The sequence below is a fragment of the Oncorhynchus masou genome, chromosome 15 (assembly GCF_036934945.1).
Source record: "Oncorhynchus masou masou isolate Uvic2021 chromosome 15, UVic_Omas_1.1, whole genome shotgun sequence".
Lineage (NCBI taxonomy): Eukaryota > Metazoa > Chordata > Actinopteri > Salmoniformes > Salmonidae > Oncorhynchus > Oncorhynchus masou.
This window is the reverse complement of record NC_088226.1, coordinates 53547480-53569444: the sequence shown is the minus strand read 5'-3', so window position 1 is coordinate 53569444 and position 21965 is coordinate 53547480. Positions and strand designations below refer to the sequence as shown.

Genomic DNA, 21965 nt, shown 5'->3' with positions numbered 1-21965 from the left:
GCTGTCCTGGAGATGAATCTCATGATCACTGGTCGTGGTGGCTGGTTGTTTTCCCCATCTCTCAGCCTACACAGGCGGTGCACTACATCCAGAGAACCTGCAACAACATTTCACTCCTCGTCCGGGACTATTGCCCTGCAAATGTCCTTCACTCTTGCTTTGATGTTCTCGTCAGATTTTTCTGCTATTCCATAAATTTGAAGATTTCCTCTCCGACAATACCGGTCATTCTCGTTTACCTTTGACTCCATTTCAGCGAGTTTCCTCTCCTGCTTTGCAACCTGAATTTTCAATGTTGCGTTCTGCTGCTTCGGAGTTTTTACTTCCTCAGCACTGACATCAATCGATTTCTTCAGGTTAACGATACTGATAAGTGTTCTTTTTCACAAAATCCATGTAATCTGTGATGTTGTCCAGTAGCTGGCTTTGGATGGTTCTTCTTAGCGTCTTTGGAAGTTGCACCTTGGTTGAGGTATTCGGGTATGAATCACATTCACCCCCTTTTTCACACTGCAAGCATATGAGTGAGTTTCAACCATGCCTCTTTTCTCCTTGAAAGTTTCATCATCCATTATCTCAACAACAGTTTGGTCATGTCCTGATTCCATGCTACACTAGCTATGAAGACGTTACCAGGCTAAGTTAACTACACACGCTGAAACTTTTCGATAGCTAGCTTGCTCGTTGGAAATCGTCAAAAATATATTTCAATGTTTTGATTAATTTCAACATTATTCAAAATAGCTACATTGTATGGTTAGATATAATTTTTTGTGAAAAAAAAACGAATTTCAACTGCAGTCTAAAAATATAAACTTTGTGAGAAAACCCTAAAATATTTCCTCAGCTAGAAACGTTACACCCTCTCATCTTGAGCGCCCCCCTAAACTGATAAAGCCAGTTCTTTCCCTTCTGACCTAAACAAAAATATGGCGTGCTGAAACATAGTTAGTTAGCTATGTCTTCTAACTGGTTGGCAATATGTTAGCTAACCTAGCTAAAAAAAAAATCACATGTAATCCCTTTACTAAAATGTTCAGACTGTGCAAGAAGAAAGCTACTTCAATTCAAGTTATAAACTGTATCATCTGCAGAGCATTTTGGGCCAGTTTTATAAAACATATTGTGTTTGCCAAACTTCAGTCCTCGTTAGTATAGTGGTCAGTATCCCCGCCTGTCACGCGGGAGACCGGGGTTCAATTCCCCGACGGGGAACTCCATTCGCCGTTGATTTGTGACTGAGATACCTGAAACGTCACCATTTTACTGGGATAGACATATTGGTTATCATGGGCAAGATAATATTGGGTATGGGAATTCCATTATCGTTCTTCTGACAAAGGTAGGTAGAATATAATCATTAAAGATCATGACATGCTATCGAACAGTGTGTGTGTGTGATATATATATATATATAGTGGGGAGAACACGTATTTGATACACTGCCGATTTTGCAGGTTTTCCTACTTACAAAGCATGTAGAGGTCTAATTTTTTAAATCATAGGTACACTTCAATTGTGAGACCTCACCTCGTGGGGCATCAATGATCATGAGGAAGGTGAGGGATCAGCCCAGAACTACACGGTAGGACCTGGTCAATGACCTGAAGAGAGCTGGGACCACAGTCTCAAAGAAAACCATTAATTACACACTAAACTGTCATGGATTAAAATCCTGCAGCGCACGCAAGGTCCCCCTGCTCAAGCCAGCGCATGTCCAGACCCGTCTGACATTTGCAGTTTAGCAATCTTCTTGTAGCCCAGGCCATCTTTATGTAGAGCAACAATTCTTTTTTTCAGATACACAGAGAGTTCTTTGCCATGAGGTGCCATGTTGAACTTCCAGTGACCAGTCAGTATGAGGGAGTGTGAGAGCGATGGCACCAAATTTAACACACCTGCTCCCCATTCACACCTGAGACCTTGTAACACTAACGAGTCACATGACCCCGGGAAGGGAAAATGGCTAATTGGGCCCAATTTGGACATTTTCACTAAGGGGTGGACTCACTTTTGTTGCCAGCGGTTTAGACATTAATGGCTGTGTGTTGAGTTATTGAGGCGACAGCAAATTTACACTGTTATACAAGCTGTACACTCACTACTTTACATTGTAGCAAAGTGTCATTTCTTCAGTGTTGTCACATGAAAAGATACACTCAAATATTTACAAAAATGTGAGGGGTGAACTCACTTTTGTGATATACTGTATATGTATATCAGTAAGCATTGGTGGTTCAGTGGTAGAATTCTCGCCTGCCACGCGGGAGGCCCGGGTTCGATTCCCGGCCAATGCATCAGTGTCTTTTGCTTACGTTATCCACATTATTTTCTTAATAGCTCATCTGTTCTTCACTCTTTTTGTAGCAGGTGTTAGAGTTGCGTAAATTCGAATCTGTTATCAGGATAAATATAACAATGAGTCACCGATTTTATACTATGTATTTTTTATTAGCTAAGTAATAAATGGCAAATGCAACTTTCGTATATACGGGCTCACTGTAATACCACGCAGGGCAGAACAGAGAACTGACAAGACGTATGTAAAACAGTATTCTTTATACTGTGATAGACAGTTCCAACCCGTCTGTTGGCCTATCACAGTAGAGACTGGGCGTGGTTTAAACTTGCTCAGCCTATTGCAGGCGCTCAGGCGGGTCCCCGCCTCTTGGTGCTTCTGTTGATCGATGTAACTGTTGCTTGTGAAGAACATCCAGGCTCTCATGCTCCATACCGTTATCTCGCACCTGGCTCCTGTTATCTAACAAAAGACGGCTTGTTCTCGCAACACACCGCTCTGAATATGCCCCCCCAACTCATTGCGTCTTCTGCATTTTTCCATCTCAGTTAAACCTCGTGATGACCACCCCTCCCTATCACAACTTTGTAAGATTACAGCAAGTCACACCATGTGCTCAATATTGTTACATACAAACACAAGGACAAAGCATCTGCTGGGCTGTTATCTACAGTTTTGCAACATGCAGATCACACTATGTTACTCAGTTCTTGTCACACACAAACAGGCAAGTAGCAAGCAGTTGTTTAATCTCATAATGATGCTCCAGTGCACAAATGCAGACACCTCACACAACCAACATCAGATCATATTTAATCATATATATATATAATGGCTATAATGAAAATACAAGATCCAACACAGGTTAACCCACTCCAATCCTCACTTTTAAAAAATATGTATAATTATTTGAACAACTAAGGGTAGCTATAGCTAGCTAGTTTTGTTGACAACATTATAAAACTCGACAACTGATAAAGCCAGTTCTTTCCCTTCTGACCTAAACAGAAATATGGCGTGCTGAAATATAGTTAGCTATGTCTTCCAACTGGTTAGCAATATGTTAGCTAACTTAGCTAAAAATCACATTTTGTAATCACATTGCTAAAGTGTTTAGACTGTGCCAACTGGTTAGCAATATGTTAGCTAACCAAGCTAAAAATCACATTTTGTAATCACATTGCTAAAGTGTTTAGACTGGTGCCAGTAGAAAGCTATTTCTAGGTAGCACCTGTGCTACCTCCGTAGGATACTCCTGGGCTACAATACCTACCACCGTAGCATACTCCTGGGCTACAATTACCCGGACCCACGACCGGTCTATCGATGTCACCGCATGAAGAGGAATAAACAGACTCACCCCATCGCGACGTCCCCCAAAGGCTAACTCTCTAGCCCTTGCTATCCCCTGGCTTGCTATTTCGGCCTGCTAACTGCTACCTTGTTTAGCCCCGGCCTACTAACTGTTAGCTTGTTAGCACAGGCCTGCTAACCCGTCTGAATCGCCTCGTCCCAAACACTCACTGGACCCATATTTACTCTTTATCTCTTTCCGATGTTTAATTTGTTTATACCTTCGGTAACCTGCCTCACCCAATGTGATACGGAATCGCTATTATTGTTAATTTTTAGAACACACTCAAGAACCTCCAGAAGCTAACTAGCTACAAGCTATTTAGTCATTGTTATTTTTTTTTACATTTACATTTACATTTAAGTCATTTAGCAGACGCTCTTATCCAGAGCGACTTACAAATTGGTGAATTCACCTTCTGACATCCAGTGGAACAGCCACTTTACAATAGTGCATCTAAGTCATTAAGGGGGGGGGGGGGGGGGTGAGAAGGATTACTTATCCTATCCTAGGTATTCCTTGAAGAGGTGGGGTTTCAGGTGTCTCCGGAAGGTGGTGATTGACTCCGCTGTCCTGGCGTCGTGAGGGAGTTTGTTCCACCATTGGGGGGCCAGAGCAGCGAACAGTTTTGACTGGGCTGAGCGGGAACTGTACTTCCTCAATGGTAGGGAGGCGAGCAGGCCAGAGGTGGATGAACGCAGTGCCCTTGCTTGGGTGTAGGGCCTGATCAGAGCCTGGAGGTACTGCGGTGCCGTTCCCCTCACAGCTCCGTAGGCAAGCACCATGGTCTTGTAGCGGATGCGAGCTTCAACTGGAAGCCAGTGGAGAGAGCGGAGGAGCGGGGTGACGTGAGAGAACTTGGGAAGGTTGAACACCAGACGGGCTGCGGCGTTCTGGATGAGTTGTAGGGGTTTAATGGCACAGGCAGGGAGCCCAGCCAACAGCGAGTTGCAGTAATCCAGACGGGAGATGACAAGTGCCTGGATTAGGACCTGCGCCGCTTCCTGTGTGAGGCAGGGTCGTACTCTGCGGATGTTGTAGAGCATGAACCTACAGGAACGGGCCACCGCCATGATGTTGGTTGAGAACGACAGGGTGTTGTCCAGGATCACGCCAAGGTTCTTAGCGCTCTGGGAGGAGGACACAATGGAGTTGTCAACCGTGATGGCGAGATCATGGAACGGGCAGTCCTTCCCCGGGAGGAAGAGCAGCTCCGTCTTGCCGAGGTTCAGCTTGAGGTGGTGATCCGTCATCCACACTGATATGTCTGCCAGACATGCAGAGATGCGATTCGCCACCTGGTCATCAGAAGGGGGAAAGGAGAAGATTAATTGTGTGTCGTCTGCATAGCAATGATAGGAGAGACCATGTGAGGTTATGACAGAGCCAAGTGACTTGGTGTATAGCGAGAATAGGAGAGGGCCTAGAACAGAGCCCTGGGGGACACCAGTGGTGAGAGCGCGTGGCGAGGAGACAGATTCTCGCCACGCCACCTGGTAGGAGCGACCTGTCAGGTAGGACGCAATCCAAGCGTGGGCCGCGCCGGAGATACCCAACTCGGAGAGGGTGGAGAGGAGGATCTGATGGTTCACAGTATCGAAGGCAGCCGATAGGTCTAGAAGGATGAGAGCAGAGGAGAGAGAGTTAGCTTTAGCAGTGCGGAGCGCCTCCGTGATGCAGAGAAGAGCAGTCTCAGTTGAATGACTAGTCTTGAAACCTGACTGATTTGGATCAAGAAGGTCATTCTGAGAGAGATAGAGGGAGAGCTGGCCAAGGACGGCACGTTCAAGAGTTTTGGAGAGAAAAGAAAGAAGGGATACTGGTCTGTAGTTGTTGACATCGGAGGGATCGAGTGTAGGTTTCTTCAGAAGGGGTGCAACTCTCGCTCTCTTGAAGACGGAAGGGACGTAGCCAGCGGTCAGGGATGAGTTGATGAGCGAGGTGAGGTAAGGGAGAAGGTCCCTGGATATCACTCACTAATCCAGCTTCCCTGCCCCCTGGACACTGATCACCTGGCTACATAGCTGATGCACGCTGGACTGTCCATTAATCACGGTACCTCATTCTGCTTGTTTATGTTTTATCTGTCGGCCCCGTTGCCTAGTCAACGCCATTTTACCTGCTGTTGTTGTGCTAGCTGATTAGCTGTTGTTGTCTCACCTACTGTTTAGGCTAGCTTTCCCAATTCAACACCTGTGATTACTGTATGCCTCGCTGTATGTCTCTCTCAAATGTCAATATGCCTTGTATACTGTTGTTCAGGTTAGTTATCATTGTTTTAGTTCACAATGGAGCGCCTAGTTCCACTCTTCATACCCCTGATACCTCCTTTGTCCCACCTCCCAGACATGCGGTGACCTCACCCATTACAACTAGCATGTCCAGAGATACAACCTCTCTCATCATCACAGTTTTTATTTATTTACTTTTCTGCTCTTTTGCACACCAATATCTCTACCTGTACATGGCCATTTATCAATCCAGTGTTAATCTGCAATATTGTAATTATTCGCCTACCTCCTCATGCCTTTTGCACACATTGTATATAGACTCCCCTTTTTTTTCTACTGTGTTATTGACTTGTTAATTGTTTACTTCATGTGTAACTCTGTGTTGTCTTTTCACACTGCTATGCTTTATCTTGGCCAGGTCGCAGTTGTAAATGAGAACTTGTTCTCAACTAGCCTACCTGGTTAAATAAAAATTTAAAAAAATATATATATATATTTTAGTTCAAGTCAGAAACAGTATTACCTGCTGAAAACACATTTCGTTATAAAACACATTGTGTTAAAAAATTATTAGTCCTCGTTAGTATAGTGGTCAGTATCCCCGCCTGTCACGCGGGAGACCGGGGTTCAATTCCCCGACGGGGAGGAAAATATTTTAATTAACTCCTTTCACCGTTGATTTGTGACTGAGATACCTGAAACGTCACCATTTTACTGGGATTGGTTATCATGGGCAAGATGATATTGGGTATGGGAATTCATTAGCGTTCTTCTGACAAAGGTATGTAGAATATACACACACACACACACAGCACAACCGACCCTTTTTCAGGACCCTTTCAAAGATAATTTGTAAAAATCCAAATAACTTCACAGATCTTCATTGTAAAAGGTTTAAACACTGTTTCCCATGCTTGTTCAATGAACCATAAACAATTAATGAACATGCACCTGGGGAACGGTCATTAAGACAATAACAGCTTACAGATGGTAGGCAATTAAGGTCACAGTAATGAAAATGTAGGACACTAAAGAGGCCTTTCTACTGACTCTGCTCATCTGTGTGAACGTGCCTTAGGCATGTTGCAAGGAGGCATGAGGATTACAGATGTGGCCAGGGCAATAAATTGCAAGGATGCAATTTTCTTTTTGAAAAAGCTATTCACACTGCTATGCTTTATCTTGGCCTGGTCGCAGTTGCAAATGAGAACTTGTTCTCAACTAGCCTACCTGGTTAAATAAAGGTGAAATAAAAAATAAAAAAAATAATAAATGGTTAAAAAAAATACACTCCAGTCACCCAAGTCATAGACTGTTCTCTGTGCTACCGCACAGCAAGTGGACACGCTTACTGACAAGTTGTGGCTGCTCTGGGTGGTGTATTGTTGTCTATGCATTCTTGCCCTTTGTGCTGTTCTACCATGTTTTGTGCTACTACCATGTTGTTGTCATGTCGTGTTGCTACCAAGGTGTGTTGTAATGTGTTGTTTTTTTGTTGTTGTTTTTTTTAAAAATCCCAGCCCCGTCCCAACAGGAGTCCTTTTTCCTTTTGGTAGGCCCTCATTGTAAATAAGAATTTGCTTTTAACTGACTAGCCTTGTTAAATAAAGGCGAAATAAATAAAAAATAAAAGTGGTACTGGAGCACCAAGTCTAGGACCAAATGGCTCCTTCAGAGCTTCTACCCCCAAGTCATATGACTGCTGAACAATTAATCAAATGGCCACACAGACTATTTATATTGACACCCCCCCCCCCCCTCAGATCAGTCTGGTTATATTCTCCACAGTTTAGAAGGTCCCGAAAGGGACATTAGCAGGCCACTCATACGGTGTAGGCCTTTTACATTTTATTTTCTGGATGTAGCTGGTATTAAGATACTAAATGTATCCTACCTCGGCTACAACAGCACAATGTAATGAAGAATGTTATTGTTTTCAAGTGAGTACAACACTCTAGGCTGTAAACTGCAGTCAATAGCCTAAGGCATTTGAATGGCAGCTCAAAAGCATGCATATTCATATCGAAATTACTGCATCTTGCCTCACGAATTGGACAACCATTTGCGTCAGTCGTGGGTTTTTGCTCTGCAGTTTAGCCTTCAAGGTCCAGCAGCAACATGAGCAGGACAATAATATGGTGTATTTTGTCATGATGTATCAGCTAACAAAAACATGATAATACAGGGGTTTCTAGTGGCACGCATATGGATACGTGAGCTCCGAAGAAGTTGTATACATCTTTTCTGCGTTACGCTTCCGTCTTTTAAAAGTGTGAATGGGGCAAATTTGCTATATAAACGCATCAAATAGCGTTTTATAAATCTTATTTATACACCTTGTTTTTGATGGGTGTATAAGCATTGGTGGTTCAGTGGTAGAATTCTCGCCTGCCACGCGGGAGGCCCGGGTTCGATTCCCGGCCAATGCAAATATATGTTTTGCTCTATTTTCTTTTTATCGATTCTTCACTCTTTTTTTTATTTTAGCATGTTTTACCCACTCAAATCCCCGCTTTTTAAACATTTGTATCATGATATGAACAACTAAGTGTAGGTATAGCTAGCTAGTATTGTTGATACTATTATAAAACTCGACAACTGAAGCCAGTTCTTTCCCTTTTTACCTAAACAAAAATATGGCGTGTTGAAACATAGTTAGCTATGTCTTTTCACTCTTTGGCAATATGTTAGCTAACCTAGCTAAAAATCACATTTTGAAACCTCTTTCCTAAAATGTTTAGACTGTCAGTTTGTAAATTTGTAAGTCGCTCTGGATAAGAGCGTCTGCTAAATGACTTAAATGTAAATGTAAATGTAATGTCAGTAAAAAGTTACTTGAGGTGCAGGCATATACTGTATCATGTGCAGACAACAATAGGGCCAGTTTTATAAAAAACATTGTTACTAACTCTTCAGTCCTCGTTAGTATAGTGGTCAGTATCCCCGCCTGTCACGCGGGAGACCGGGGTTCAATTCCCCGACGGGGAGGAAAACTTTTTCTTAACTTCCTTAACTCAAGTTGATTTGCAACTGAGACCTAAAATACATGATCGATCATTAGCTTATACACTTTCTTTCACTCATAGAGAAACTTGTTGTCCAAACATACAATAGCGCACACAGCTGTAATGGAATATATCTGCTATTTTTATTTACAGCTATAGTGCCTAGCAAAATTATTCATCCCCCTTGGCGTTTTTCCTATTTTGTTCCATTACAACCTGTAATTTAAATGGATTTGTATGTGGATTTCATGTAATAGACATACACAAAAAAGTCCAAATTGGTGAGGTGAAATGAAAAAAATATACTTGTTTTAAAAAACTCTCAAAAGAAAACTGAAAAGTTCTGCGTGCATATGTATTCACCCCCTTTGCTATGAAGCCCCTAAATAAGATCAGGTGCAACCAATTACCATCAGAAGTCACATAATTAGTTAGATTGCACACAGGTGGGTTTTAGTTAAGTGTCACATGATCTGACACATGATCACAGTGTACATATACACCTGTTCTGAAAGGCCCCAGAGTCTGCAACACTATTAAGCAAGGGGTACCACCAAGCAAGTGGCACAATGAAGACCAAGGAGTCCGCCAAACAGGTCAGGGACAAAGTTGTGGAGAAGAACAGATCAGGGTTGGGTTATAAAAAAATATATCCGAAACTTTTAACATACTCTGGTACTCTGGTCAGATGAGACTAAAATTGAGCTTTTTGTCCATCATGGAAAACACTGTCTGGCACAAACCCAACACTTGTCATTACCCAAAGAACACCATGCTTCACTGTGGGGATGGTATTCTCTGGGTGGTGAGGTGTTGGGTTTGCGCCAGACATAGCGTCATGCTGTGTGGATGTTTTTAATCGGCAGGGACTGGGAAACTGGTCAGAATTGAAGGAATGATGGATGGCGCTAAATACAGGGAAATTCTTGAGGGAAACCTGTTTCAGTCTCAAGTGATTTAAGGGGAAACATTTAAATGTCTTGGAATGGCCTAGTCAAAGCCCAGACCTCAAACCACTTGAGAATCTGTGGTATGACTTAAAGATTGCTGTACACGAGCAGAACCCATCCAACTTGAAGGAGCTGGATCAGTTTTGCCTTGAAGAATGGGCAAAAATCACAGTAGCTAGATATGCTAAGCTTATAGAGTTGCAGCTATAATTGGGTGAATACTTTCGCAAGCCACTGTAAATCCCCCCATGTTCCCTGTTTTAAGAGATGATGACTACTCCACTCCTACCATTGTCAACTTTCTCCTGACATGAATTGAAGCCACAACGTGTCATGTGCCCGCTCATCCACTGGCACGTTGAATGTTTCCCTTCCAAGCACTGTGAGTACCCCTATCAATTTTTTCTCATTACTGCATGTAGACTCGATCACATACACAATCACATTATTACACATCAAAGATTTTACTCCTTGCTTGGACAAACTAATTCTTAGCCCTTTTGTCTAAATGTGTAGTGTCGTGTTATAGTTTTGTCTTCCCTGTAAAATCCTGTCCTGCACTGGTCAAGCCTCTGGTTTATCACCCTATTACTTCGTCTTCCTGTCTAACCATAAAAGATGTAAGGATTGGAGAGGAGGAGTCCCTAAATTGGAGTATATATACTTGTGGTGGTGGAAACATGTTTTGTCTAATGCAATGGTATTGACCCTCTGGGAAGAAATAAACTTGGTTAAGCTTTCATAATGTCTGTTTTTACTCTGAGAATTAAGAACTTAACATGCAATAATATAGCCCTACTTGGTAAAAGACTAAGTCTATCTTCTATATACCACCCCTACCTTGTCACAACACAACTGATTGGCTCAAACGCATTAAGAAGGAAGGAAATTCCACAACTTAACTTTTAACAAGGCACACCTGTTAATTGAAATGCATTCCAGGTGACTACCTCATGAAGCTGATTGAGAGAATGCCAAGTGTGTGCAAAGTTATCATCAAGGCAAAGGGTGGCTACTTTTGTTATATAAATATTCATACACATGGCTCATATATTATACAGCACCAAGCTGATCTGCCTGACTCAAGTCATTTCTAACTGACACATACCCAGCAATAAACTGCCCCCTCAGCTCTGTTATCTCAGCTCTATTGTTTCAGGACCCCTCTGATCTCCGGTCTCACTGTCCCCTGACACAAACATACCCAGCAATAAACTACCCCCCTCAGCTCTCTGTGTTTCAAGACACCTCTGATCTCCGGTCTCACTGTCCCCTGACACACACAGACCCAGCAATAAACTACCCCCCTCAGCTATGTTATTTCACGACCCCATTTGCTCCCTTATCTCACGACTCCGGGACACACACGGACATTCCATCACACGAACACACACACCTGGCCATAATGGGACACACAAACATCTTCTTGCATAAACACACACACACACTCCACTCCCCTTTCTACTGGGCAGGAGCCAGGATGGGACGACTTCACGGGGCACCAATAAGGCTCCTGCACAGGCTCGGTCAGGACCCGCCTCCAACCTTCACCGACCAGTCAGAAGACCAACACGACAAGACTCCACCTACATATTCCATGTATAAAATCTGTTGTGACCAATATCTAGGCCTCTTTTTCACCTGACTCCTTACCGGGTTATATGAACTAGATCCGTGCACGTTAAACTGCGGGACAAGATATCTTTCATCAATAAACGGCCTTTTTGATACACCTGATTCCACTCTGTCCAGCGTGGTTGATTTGCATTCCCTCTCCAGTATAGAACACTAACACTTTGAAGAATCTAATTAGTTTGAACGTGCAGACTGGCGCTAAGAACAGAACAGCGGGAACGTTTCCTAGTCAACACTATTTCAGCACCGTTTCACGCTGCTCTGTGACAAGCATGGAGAAACGAAAATGTTCAATTATATTTCATGATATTCCTAAAATGTATGTGTTGACTGAATATAAGCCAGTGATGTCTGCTAACTAATCAAGTTAGGTTTCTCCAAAAATAAAACATTCTAAATAACAAACTGGCATTATTTACAAATTAGCGAATCTCACCCCTTGTTCAAGAATTGCCTTTTTCTCGCTCACTCTAGGTTATATGAAAACAATCTCCAAAATATTGTTAGTTTTTAAACAAAGCTATTATTATTAGTCAACTTAGAAGTTTATAAAAGCACCGTAGATATTCTCACAGATCCTAACGGAAAATGCCCCTTAGATATTCATTTAGAATCCTCCAATCCTCTAAATGTAATTATTGGCGGAGAGTCACGTCATCGAATAAAATATTTGTAGATATACTGTAGGTCTACCTGTAGAAGAAATTAGTATTGGTTACATTACAATTAGGGTGTGGAAATGTTATGTCCCTTATGTCCCGGCATCAGAACATTCCAGGCATTCCCGTGATTGGCAGATAGCAGGTTGATTGACATGTCGGACCCCGCGAACACCGGGTACTGGTCAGTACAACACAACCACCTCCTAACCTAACACATAACACACCGCTGTATGTGCGGGTCGCTACAATACGATGATAAACAATGTAAAAATAACATGGCTATTGGGAAGATGCGGAGCAGTCAATTTGCGCGATAGGGCTAAACTAATGTTGTGAGTAGAAATAAGAGACAGTGCGCTCTGACATACGGTTTTATATGAACCGTGGGGCAGGTCCTCCCACGCTGTCATGTCACCCATCGACGTGACTTTGTTGTAATTAATGCTCGAACTGCGCAAAGCGCAAGAGATATAATCCATACTTTCAACAGTACTGAAGGTCTAAAAGGTATGAAGTAAATCTTGATACATATAAACTATTATATGATACTGAGTAGGCTATTTGAGCAGTAGGGTTATTTAGAGTATTCATTCTTGCTCTGTTCAGTTTCCGTAGTGTAGTGGTTATCACGTTCGCCTAACACGCGAAAGGTCCCCGGTTCGAGACCGGGCGGAAACATTTTTTCAAAAATTAAATGGTAGCATAGGCTATGGCCAATTTATTTATTTTTTTAAATTTTTATTTCACCTTTATTTAACCAGGTTGGCTAGTTGAGAACAAGTTCTCATTTGCAACTGTGACCTAGCCAAGATAAAGCATAGCAGTGTGAACAGACAACACAGAGTTACACATGGAGTAAACAATTAACAAGTCAATAACACAGTAGAAAAAAAGGGGAGTCTATATACAATGTGTGCAAAAGGCATGAGGAGGTAGGCGAATAATTACAATATTACAGATTAACACTGGAGTGATAAATGATCAGATGATCATGTACAGGTAGAGATATTGGTGTGCAAAAGAGCAGAAAAGTAAAGAAATAAAAACTGTGGGGATGAGGTAGGTGAAAATAGGTGGGCTATTTACCAATAGATTATGTACAGCTGCAGCGATCGGTTAGCTGCTCAGATAGCTGATGTTTGAAGTTGGTGAGGGAGATAAAAGTCTCCAACTTCAGCGATTTTTGCAAATCGTTCCAGTCACAGGCAGCAGAGTACTGGAACGAAAGGCGGCCGAATGAGGTGTTGGCTTTAGGGATGATCAGTGAGATACACCTGCTGGAGCACGTGCTACGGATGGGTGTTGCCATCGTGACCAGTGAACTGAGATAAGGCAGAGCTTTACCTAGCATGGCCTTGTAGATGACCTGGAGCCAGTGGGTCTTGCGACGAATATGTAGCGAGGGCCAGCCGACTAGAGCATACAAGTCGCAGTGGTGGGTAGTATAAGATGCTTTAGTGACAAAACGGATGGCACTGTGATAAACTGCATCCAGTTTGCTGAGAAGAGTGTTGGAAGCAATTTTGTAGATGACATCGCCGAAGTCGAGGATCGGTAGGATAGTCAGTTTTACTAGGGTAAGCTTGGCAGCATGAGTGAAGGAGGCTTTGATACGGAATAGAAAGCCGACTCTTGATTTGATTTTCGATTGGAGATGTTTGATATGGGTCTGGAAGGAGAGTTTGCAGTCTAGCCAGACACCTAGGTACTTATAGGTGTCCACATATTCAAGGTCAGAACCATCCAGTGTGGTGATGCTAGTCGGGCATGCGGGTGCAGGCAGCGATCGGTTGAAAAGCATGCATTTGGTTTTACTAGCGTTTAAGAGCAGTTGGAGGCCACGGAAGGAGGGTTGTATGGCATTGAAGCTCGTTTGGAGGTTAGACAGCACAGTGTCCAATGACGGGCCGAAAGTATATAGAATGGTGTCGTCTGCGTAGAGGTGAATCAGGGATTCGCCCGCAGCAAGAGCAACATCATTGATATATACAGAGAAAAGAGTCGGCCCGAGAATTGAACCCTGTGGCACCCCCATAGAGACTGCCAGAGGACCGGACAGCATGCCCTCCGATTTGACACACTGAACTCTGTTTGCAAAGTAATTGGTGAACCAGGCAAGGCAGTCATCCGAAAAACCGAGGCTACTGAGTCTGCCGATAAGAATATGGTGATTGACAGAGTCGAAAGCCTTGGCAAGGTCGATGAAGACGGCTGCACAGTACTGTCTTTTATCGATGGCGGTTATGATGTCGTTTAGTACCTTGAGTGTGGCTGAGGTGCACCCGTGACCGGCTCGGAAACCAGATTGCATAGCGGAGAAGGTACGGTGGGATTCGAGATGGTCAGTGACCTGTTTGTTGACTTGGCTTTCGAAGACCTTAGATAGGCAGGGCAGAATGGATATAGGTCTGTAACAGTTTGGGTCCAGGGTGTCTCCCCCTTTGAAGAGGGGGATGACTGCGGCAACTTTCCAATGCTTGGGGATCTCAGACGATATGAAAGAGAGGTTGAACAGGCTGGTAATAGGGGTTGCAACAATGGCGGCGGATAGTTTCAGAAATAGAGGGTCCAGATTGTCAAACCCAGCTGATTTATACGGGTCCAGGTGTTGCAGCTCTTTCAGAACATCTGCTATCTGGATTTGGATAAAGGAGAACCTGGAGAGGCTTGGGCGAGGAGCTGCGGGGGGGGGCGGAGCTGTTGGCCGAGGTAGGAGTAGCCAGGCGGAAGGCATGGCCAGCCGTTGAGAAATGCTTGTTGTAGTTTTCGATAATCATGGATGTGTCGGTGGTGACCGTGTTCCCTAGCCTCAGTGCAGTGGGCAGCTGGGAGGAGGTGCTCTTGTTCTCCATGGACTTCACAGTGTCCCAGAACTTTTTGGAGTTGGAGCTACAGGATGCAAACTTCTGCCTGAAGAAGCTGGCCTTAGCTTTCCTGACTGACTGCGTGTATTGGTTCCTGACTTCCCTGAACAGTTGCATATCGCGGGGACTGTTCGATGCTATTGCAGTCCGCCACAGGATGTTTTTGTGCTGGTCGAGGGCAGTCAGGTCTGGAGTGAACCAAGGGCTGTATCTGTTCTTAGTTCTGCATTTTTTGAACGGAGCATGCTTATCTAAAATGGTGAGGAAATTACTCTTAAAGAATGACCAGGCATCCTCAACTGACGGAATGAGGTCAATGTCCTTCCAGGATACCCGGGCCAGGTCGATTAGAAAGGCCTGCTCACAGAAGTGTTTTAGGGAGCGTTTGACAGTGATGAGGGGTGGTCGTTTGACTGCGGCACCGTAGTGGATACAGGCAATGAGGCAGTGGTCGCTGAGATCCTGATTGAAGACAGCGGAGGTGTATTTGGAAGGCCAGTTGGTCAGGATGACGTCTATGAGGGTGCCCTTGCTTACAGAGTTAGGGTTGTACCTGGTGGGTTCCTTGATGATTTGTGTGAGATTGAGGGCATCTAGCTTAGATTGTAGGACTGCCGGGGTGTTAAGCATATCCCAGTTTAGGTCACCTAACAGAACAAACTCTGAAATGTCTGAAATTAAACAAATAAATACAGTATTCGTAGGTTGCACATTTTGTCACTATTGTTTTGAACTATTGTTATTTTGTATTGTCAATTGGCGCTGACGAATGAAAATGTAATCACAAGTGAGCGTTATAGAGGGGTACAGAAGCCGCAGCATACATGCTCCGGAGAGTCTTAGCTTTCGGGAATGGGGTCATAAAAGCTAATAACGGTTCCAAAAGTCCAAAATTGATAAGAAAATAAAGTCAAAAGGCCACATTGTCTTCAGAAACCCATCCCTTGGTACCGCTTGTTTCTGTTTACCAGAGCGAGCGTTTGATACGTGTTCTCCTCTACCTTTTCTGGCTGGCAACGCGGTGACACAGGGAGGGAGACAGGGGGAGTGGGCTGTCTGGATCCTTGTCTGCGGCAACTGGGGGTGGATGCCTGGAGGATGTAATTGCCAGAGAGTGGAATTGTGGGGGTCCCTGGGTTTTGGGGATAAGAGGCCCCTCTGTATGGGGCTAACCTGTCCCGGTGCAGTGTCACCTTTCTCCCCCTGGGAGAAAGCTGCACTTGGTAAACGACTTCCCCTACCCTCTCCAGGACACTGCAAGGTCCCACCCAGTGACTGTCCAATTTGGGGCATCTGCCGTTTTTCCTTAGAGGGCTGTAGACCCAGACCAGCTCCCCAGCCACAAAGTGCCTTCCCCGGGTGTGCACGTCGTAGTTCCTCTTCTGCCTCACACCTGCATTCACCAGCTGCTCTCTGGCGAAGGTGTGGGCTGTCTCTAGGCGGTCCTGGAGTCTCCGGGCATACTCCGGCCCCGGGGGAACATGAGGGCTATCCAGGGGCCGACCAAACGCCATCTCCGCAGGGGTGCGGGTCTCTCTCCCCAGCATGAGGAGGGCAGGCGTGCAGGAGGTGGTCTTGGACAGCGGAGCAGCATGCCATGAGGACTATAGGCAGGTGGTTGTCCCAGTCACGCTGGTGTTTGGAAGAGACGATGGCCAGCTGCTGTCCAAGCGTTTTGTTGAAGCGCTCCACAAGGCCATCACTTTGAGGATGGAGAGGAGGAGTGCGGGTCCTCAGTCGTTGACTGGTATTACAACCGCTACCACAATACACAGTAAATGTAGAGAGTTACTATAATCTGGCGGGAGTTGGACAGCACCTGCCAAATAACTTGTTTACCCTACCTGGACCTGGGAAGATGCGGAGTAGTCAATTTGCGCGATAGGGCTAAACTAACGTTGTGAGTAGAAATAAGAGACAGTGCGCTCTGACATACAGTTTTATATGAACCGTGGGGCAGGTCCTCCCACGCTGTCATGTCACCCATCGACGTGACTTTGTTGTTATTACTGCTCGAACTGCGCGAAGCGCAAGAGATATAATCCATACTTTCAACAGTACTGAAGGTCTAAAAGGTATGAAGTAAATCTTGATACACATAAACTATTGTATGATACTGAGTAGGCTATTTGAGCAGTAGGGTTATTTAGACTATTCATGCTTGCTCTGTTCAGTTTCCGTAGTGTAGTGGTTATCACGTTCGCCTAACACGCGAAAGGTCCCCGGTTCGAGACCGGGCGGAAACATTTTTTCAAAAAGTAAATGTTAGCATAGGCTATGGCCAATGTCTGAAATTAAACAAATAAATACAGTATTCGTAGGTTGCACATTTTGTCACTATTGTTTTGAACTATTGTTATTTTGTATTGTCAATTGGCGCTGACGAATGAAAATGTAATCACAAGTGAGCGTTATAGAGGGGAACAGAATATATATATATATACAACAACCTGCCCGCTTGACCCTATCCCCTCCTCTCTTCTCCAGACCATTTCCGGGGACCTTCTCCCTTACCTCACCTCGCTCATCAACTCATCCCTGACCGCTGGCTACGTCCCTTCCGTCTTCAAGAGAGCGAGAGTTGCACCCCTTCTGAAAAAACCTACACTCGATCCCTCCGATGTCAACAACTACAGACCAGTATCCCTTCTTTCTTTTCTCTCCAAAACTCTTGAACGTGCCGTCCTTGGCCAGCTCTCCCGCTATCTCTCTCAGAATGACCTTCTTGATCCAAATCAGTCAGGTTACAAGACTAGTCATTCAACTGAGACTGCTCTTCTCTGCATCACGGAGGCGCTCCGCACTGCTAAAGCTAACTCTCTCTCCTCTGCTCTCATCCTTCTAGACCTATCGGCTGCCTTCGATACTGTGAACCATCAGATCCTCCTCTCCACCCTCTCCGAGTTGGGCATCTCCGGCGCGGCCCACGCTTGGATTGCGTCCTACCTGACAGGTCGCTCCTACCAGGTGGCGTGGCGAGAATCTGTCTCCTCGCCACGCGCTCTCACCACTGGTGTCCCCCAGGGCTCTGTTCTAGGCCCTCTCCTATTCTCGCTATACACCAAGTCACTTGGCTCTGTCATAACCTCACATGGTCTCTCCTATCATTGCTATGCAGACGACACACAATTAATCTTCTCCTTTCCCCCTTCTGATGACCAGGTGGCGAATCGCATCTCTGCATGTCTGGCAGACATATCAGTGTGGATGACGGATCACCACCTCAAGCTGAACCTCGGCAAGACGGAGCTGCTCTTCCTCCCGGGGAAGGACTGCCCGTTCCATGATCTCGCCATCACGGTTGACAACTCCATTGTGTCCTCCTCCCAGAGCGCTAAGAACCTTGGCGTGATCCTGGACAACACCCTGTCGTTCTCAACCAACATCATGGCGGTGGCCCGTTCCTGTAGGTTCATGCTCTACAACATCCGCAGAGTACGACCCTGCCTCACACAGGAAGCGGCGCAGGTCCTAATCCAGGCACTTGTCATCTCCCGTCTGGATTACTGCAACTCGCTGTTGGCTGGGCTCCCTGCCTGTGCCATTAAACCCCTACAACTCATCCAGAACGCCGCAGCCCGTCTGGTGTTCAACCTTCCCAAGTTCTCTCACGTCACCCCGCTCCTCCGCTCTCTCCACTGGCTTCCAGTTGAAGCTCGCATCCGCTACAAGACCATGGTGCTTGCCTACGGAGCTGTGAGGGAACGGCACCGCAGTACCTCCAGGCTCTGATCAGGCCCTACACCCAAGCAAGGGCACTGCGTTCATCCACCTCTGGCCTGCTCGCCTCCCTACCATTGAGGAAGTACAGTTCCCGCTCAGCCCAGTCAAAACTGTTCGCTGCTCTGGCCCCCAATGGTGGAACAAACTCCCTCACGACGCCAGGACAGCGGAGTCAATCACCACCTTCCGGAGACACCTGAAACCCCACCTCTTCAAGGAATACCTAGGATAGGATAAGTAATCCTTCTCACCCCCCCTTAATGATTTAGATGCACTATTGTAAAGTGGCTGTTCCACTGGATGTCAGAAGGTGAATTCACCAATTTGTAAGTCGCTCTGGATAAGAGCGTCTGCTAAATGACTTAAATGTAAATGATATATATATATAAACTCAATATATAAATATTATTACATTGAAATTACATTGCCATTTAATTCAGTTTGAAATCATGATATAAGTTCAATTTATGAATTTAATGATTCAATTTGGGCATTACAAATTATTATTTTTTGAATTCAAATACAATTTCTGTTGGATACTGAAATCACTCCATTCAAATACTACAACAGGGAAACGAATTGTTTGATTGGTCCAAAAGTAATTTACTTTAAACAAGAATCCATAGTCTACGTAGAATATAGAAATATACAACATAAAGAGTAACATATTATTCAAATTTGTGATATGCATGCTGTCATGTGGAGAGATTCTTTAACTCTCTTTCTGGCAACAACTTTCAGTTTCCGTAGTGTAGTGGTTATCACGTTCGCCTCACACGCGAAAGGTCCCCGGTTCGAGACCGGGCGGAAACATGTTTTGTCAAAATGGACCAATGACTGAAAACGGAGTGGCTGCGGATCCGATTTTTTTCTGTGACCCAAAGCTTCTGTGCATGTGCGGACCACGCTATTACTCTTAGAGAACAGGCTACTCTGGCAAATGGTGCTTGCCTACGGAGCTGTGAGGGGAACGGCACCGCAGTACCTCCAGGCTCTGATCAGGCCCTACACCCAAGCAAGGGCACTGCGTTCATCCACCTCTGGCCTGCTCGCCTCCCTACCATTGAGGAAGTACAGTTCCCGCTCAGCCCAGTCAAAACTGTTCGCTGCTCTGGCCCCCCAATGGTGGAACAAACTCCCTCACGACGCCAGGACAGCGGAGTCAATCACCACCTTCCGGAGACACCTGAAACCCCACCTCTTCAAGGAATACCTAGGATAAGATAAGTAATCCTTCTCACCACCCCCACCCCCCTTAATGATTTAGATACACTATTGTAAAGTGGCTGTTCCACTGGATGTCAGAAGGTGAATTCACCAATTTGTAAGTCGCTCTGGATAAGAGCGTCTGCTAAATGACTTAAATGTAATGTAAATGTAATGTAAATGTTTTAGAAAGTTAGATCAAAACTGAGTCAATGTCTGCAAGATCACATAATGATATTATTTTACATAACATAACCAAATGTCATAGTATTACGTTACTGTAAGACAAAAACACACCTACATTTTTCTCTCAAGTGGCCAAAACTCAACGGTTCACACCACTAGGCAAAATACATAGTTTAGCCTACCTGTTTGCTCTAAAAAAATATTGTTATGGTGGCCAAATCACGTTTTTTTTGTTGTCGCCATCCCGTCTAACATGTCCTTCGAAGCCTTTGAGCATCCATAGAGGCCAACAAAGTACATGTTCCAGAGTTTGTTCCCGCTAATTAGACAGGATTCGGTAGCAGCCTATGACGGCAGATTGACGAGGGCGTTATTTTCTGGGGTAAACTAACCATGACGCACACCTAATAACAAGACATAAAACCTCACATAGTTCTGCCCCAAAACAATGACAATTTCCCTCAACCAGTTACATATTTAGCTTTTTAGTTGAGCGCTGATGCTGCTCTGTGATAAACAGTGCCCACTTTGACAAAGGCAGGGGCACAAAATATGTTGATTGTCCAATTCCCATCGCGCCTCTCCAGGGTGCTGTTGGAGAGAAACATAGCTGCAGTACTCCACCAAAGTTCGGTTTAAAAAAATCTTCGAACAATCTTAGACGTCTATGTTTGTTTCAGATTTTGTCTGGTCTGGACCAGCTTTGATTTGGCCCAAACATAGGTGTCTATAAATGAAGTATTTGTTTCAAATTGAATTCAGAACCAAAAATGAGTCTGATTTCAACATCAAGAAAACACGTATTTTTCAACATCTGTAAAATATGCTTTTTCGACGTTCTGTAAAATATGTATTTTAAACATACGGAAAATACATATTTCCAACTTTCATTCAGAACCTAAATCGAATCTAAACTGAGCCACTTAGGCTTCAGAAACCTCTACATTGGTACCGATAGCTTCTGTTTACCACAGAGAGCATTTCATTGTCTTTTTCCCCCTCTACCTTTTCGGGCTGGCAAAGTACCAGGATGTTGTCTTTTGGTTTTGAATCTAAATTTAAAGACCTGAAATTGAAAACGGAATATATCTGAGAAGTTGAATATATGAAACTTTAGTCAACTTGAAATGATAGTCTCTAAACTTGATACACAGAAAATGAATGCATTATATACCATATTCAAACTCAATATATAAATATTATTACATTGCAATTGAATTCGGCCTCTGGAATCAGTTAAATTGCCCTGTGGGGTGCAAACAAAGGATCTGCTTTGGGAAAGTTGTATTCCTGGTCGTAATGCTGGTGAGTTATACAGTAGCTGCTCTGATATCCACTAGTTATTCCCGGCTGTAAGCAATAACACAAAAAAAATTCTGGGATAATAATGTCAGAAATAATACATAAAAAAAAATACTGCTAAGTTTCCTAAGAGCTAGAAGCAAGGCAGCCCTCTCTGTCGGCTCCATTTTATTCCAGTGGCGTGCATGGCTGAATCAATGTCTGCAAGATCACATAATGATAGTATTCTACATAACATAACCAAATATGATTGCATATAGTATTACATTACTGAAACATATTTTTCTCAAATGTTTCCAAAAGTCAACCTTTCACGGCAAAATACATAGGTAGGCTATACCATCTGCTCTAAAATTATTCTTATGGCGGCCACATTGCGTTTTTAGTCACAATCCCTTCTAACATGTCCTGCACAGCCTTTGAGCATCATAGAGGGGAACAGAAAGTACATGTTCCAGAGAGTCTTAGCTTTCAGGAATTCAATAGGCCACATTGGCTTCAGAAACCTCTCCATTGGTACCGCTAGCTTCTGTTCTCCTCTACTTTTT

The 21965-nt window shown here is 44.2% G+C and overlaps 8 non-coding genes across 8 annotated transcripts; all 8 read left to right on the top strand.

Moving 5' to 3' along the window:
- Positions 1–1143: 1143 nt before the first annotated feature.
- trnad-guc (transfer RNA aspartic acid (anticodon GUC)) lies at positions 1144–1215 on the top strand. Its single transcript has one exon. It is a non-coding gene; the product is annotated as a tRNA-Asp (tRNA).
- A 1011-nt stretch (positions 1216–2226) lies between these two features.
- On the top strand, positions 2227–2297 carry trnag-gcc (transfer RNA glycine (anticodon GCC)). Its single transcript has one exon. It is a non-coding gene; the product is annotated as a tRNA-Gly (tRNA).
- Positions 2298–6458: 4161 nt separating this feature from the next.
- Positions 6459–6530, top strand: trnad-guc (transfer RNA aspartic acid (anticodon GUC)). The gene has a single exon. It is a non-coding gene; the product is annotated as a tRNA-Asp (tRNA).
- Positions 6531–8242: 1712 nt separating this feature from the next.
- Positions 8243–8313, top strand: trnag-gcc (transfer RNA glycine (anticodon GCC)). The gene has a single exon. It is a non-coding gene; the product is annotated as a tRNA-Gly (tRNA).
- A 487-nt stretch (positions 8314–8800) lies between these two features.
- On the top strand, positions 8801–8872 carry trnad-guc (transfer RNA aspartic acid (anticodon GUC)). The gene has a single exon. It is a non-coding gene; the product is annotated as a tRNA-Asp (tRNA).
- Positions 8873–12741: 3869 nt separating this feature from the next.
- On the top strand, positions 12742–12814 carry trnav-aac (transfer RNA valine (anticodon AAC)). Its single transcript has one exon. It is a non-coding gene; the product is annotated as a tRNA-Val (tRNA).
- A 4359-nt stretch (positions 12815–17173) lies between these two features.
- trnav-aac (transfer RNA valine (anticodon AAC)) lies at positions 17174–17246 on the top strand. The gene has a single exon. It is a non-coding gene; the product is annotated as a tRNA-Val (tRNA).
- Positions 17247–19463: 2217 nt separating this feature from the next.
- trnav-cac (transfer RNA valine (anticodon CAC)) lies at positions 19464–19536 on the top strand. The gene has a single exon. It is a non-coding gene; the product is annotated as a tRNA-Val (tRNA).
- The last annotated feature ends 2429 nt before the right edge of the window (positions 19537–21965 follow it).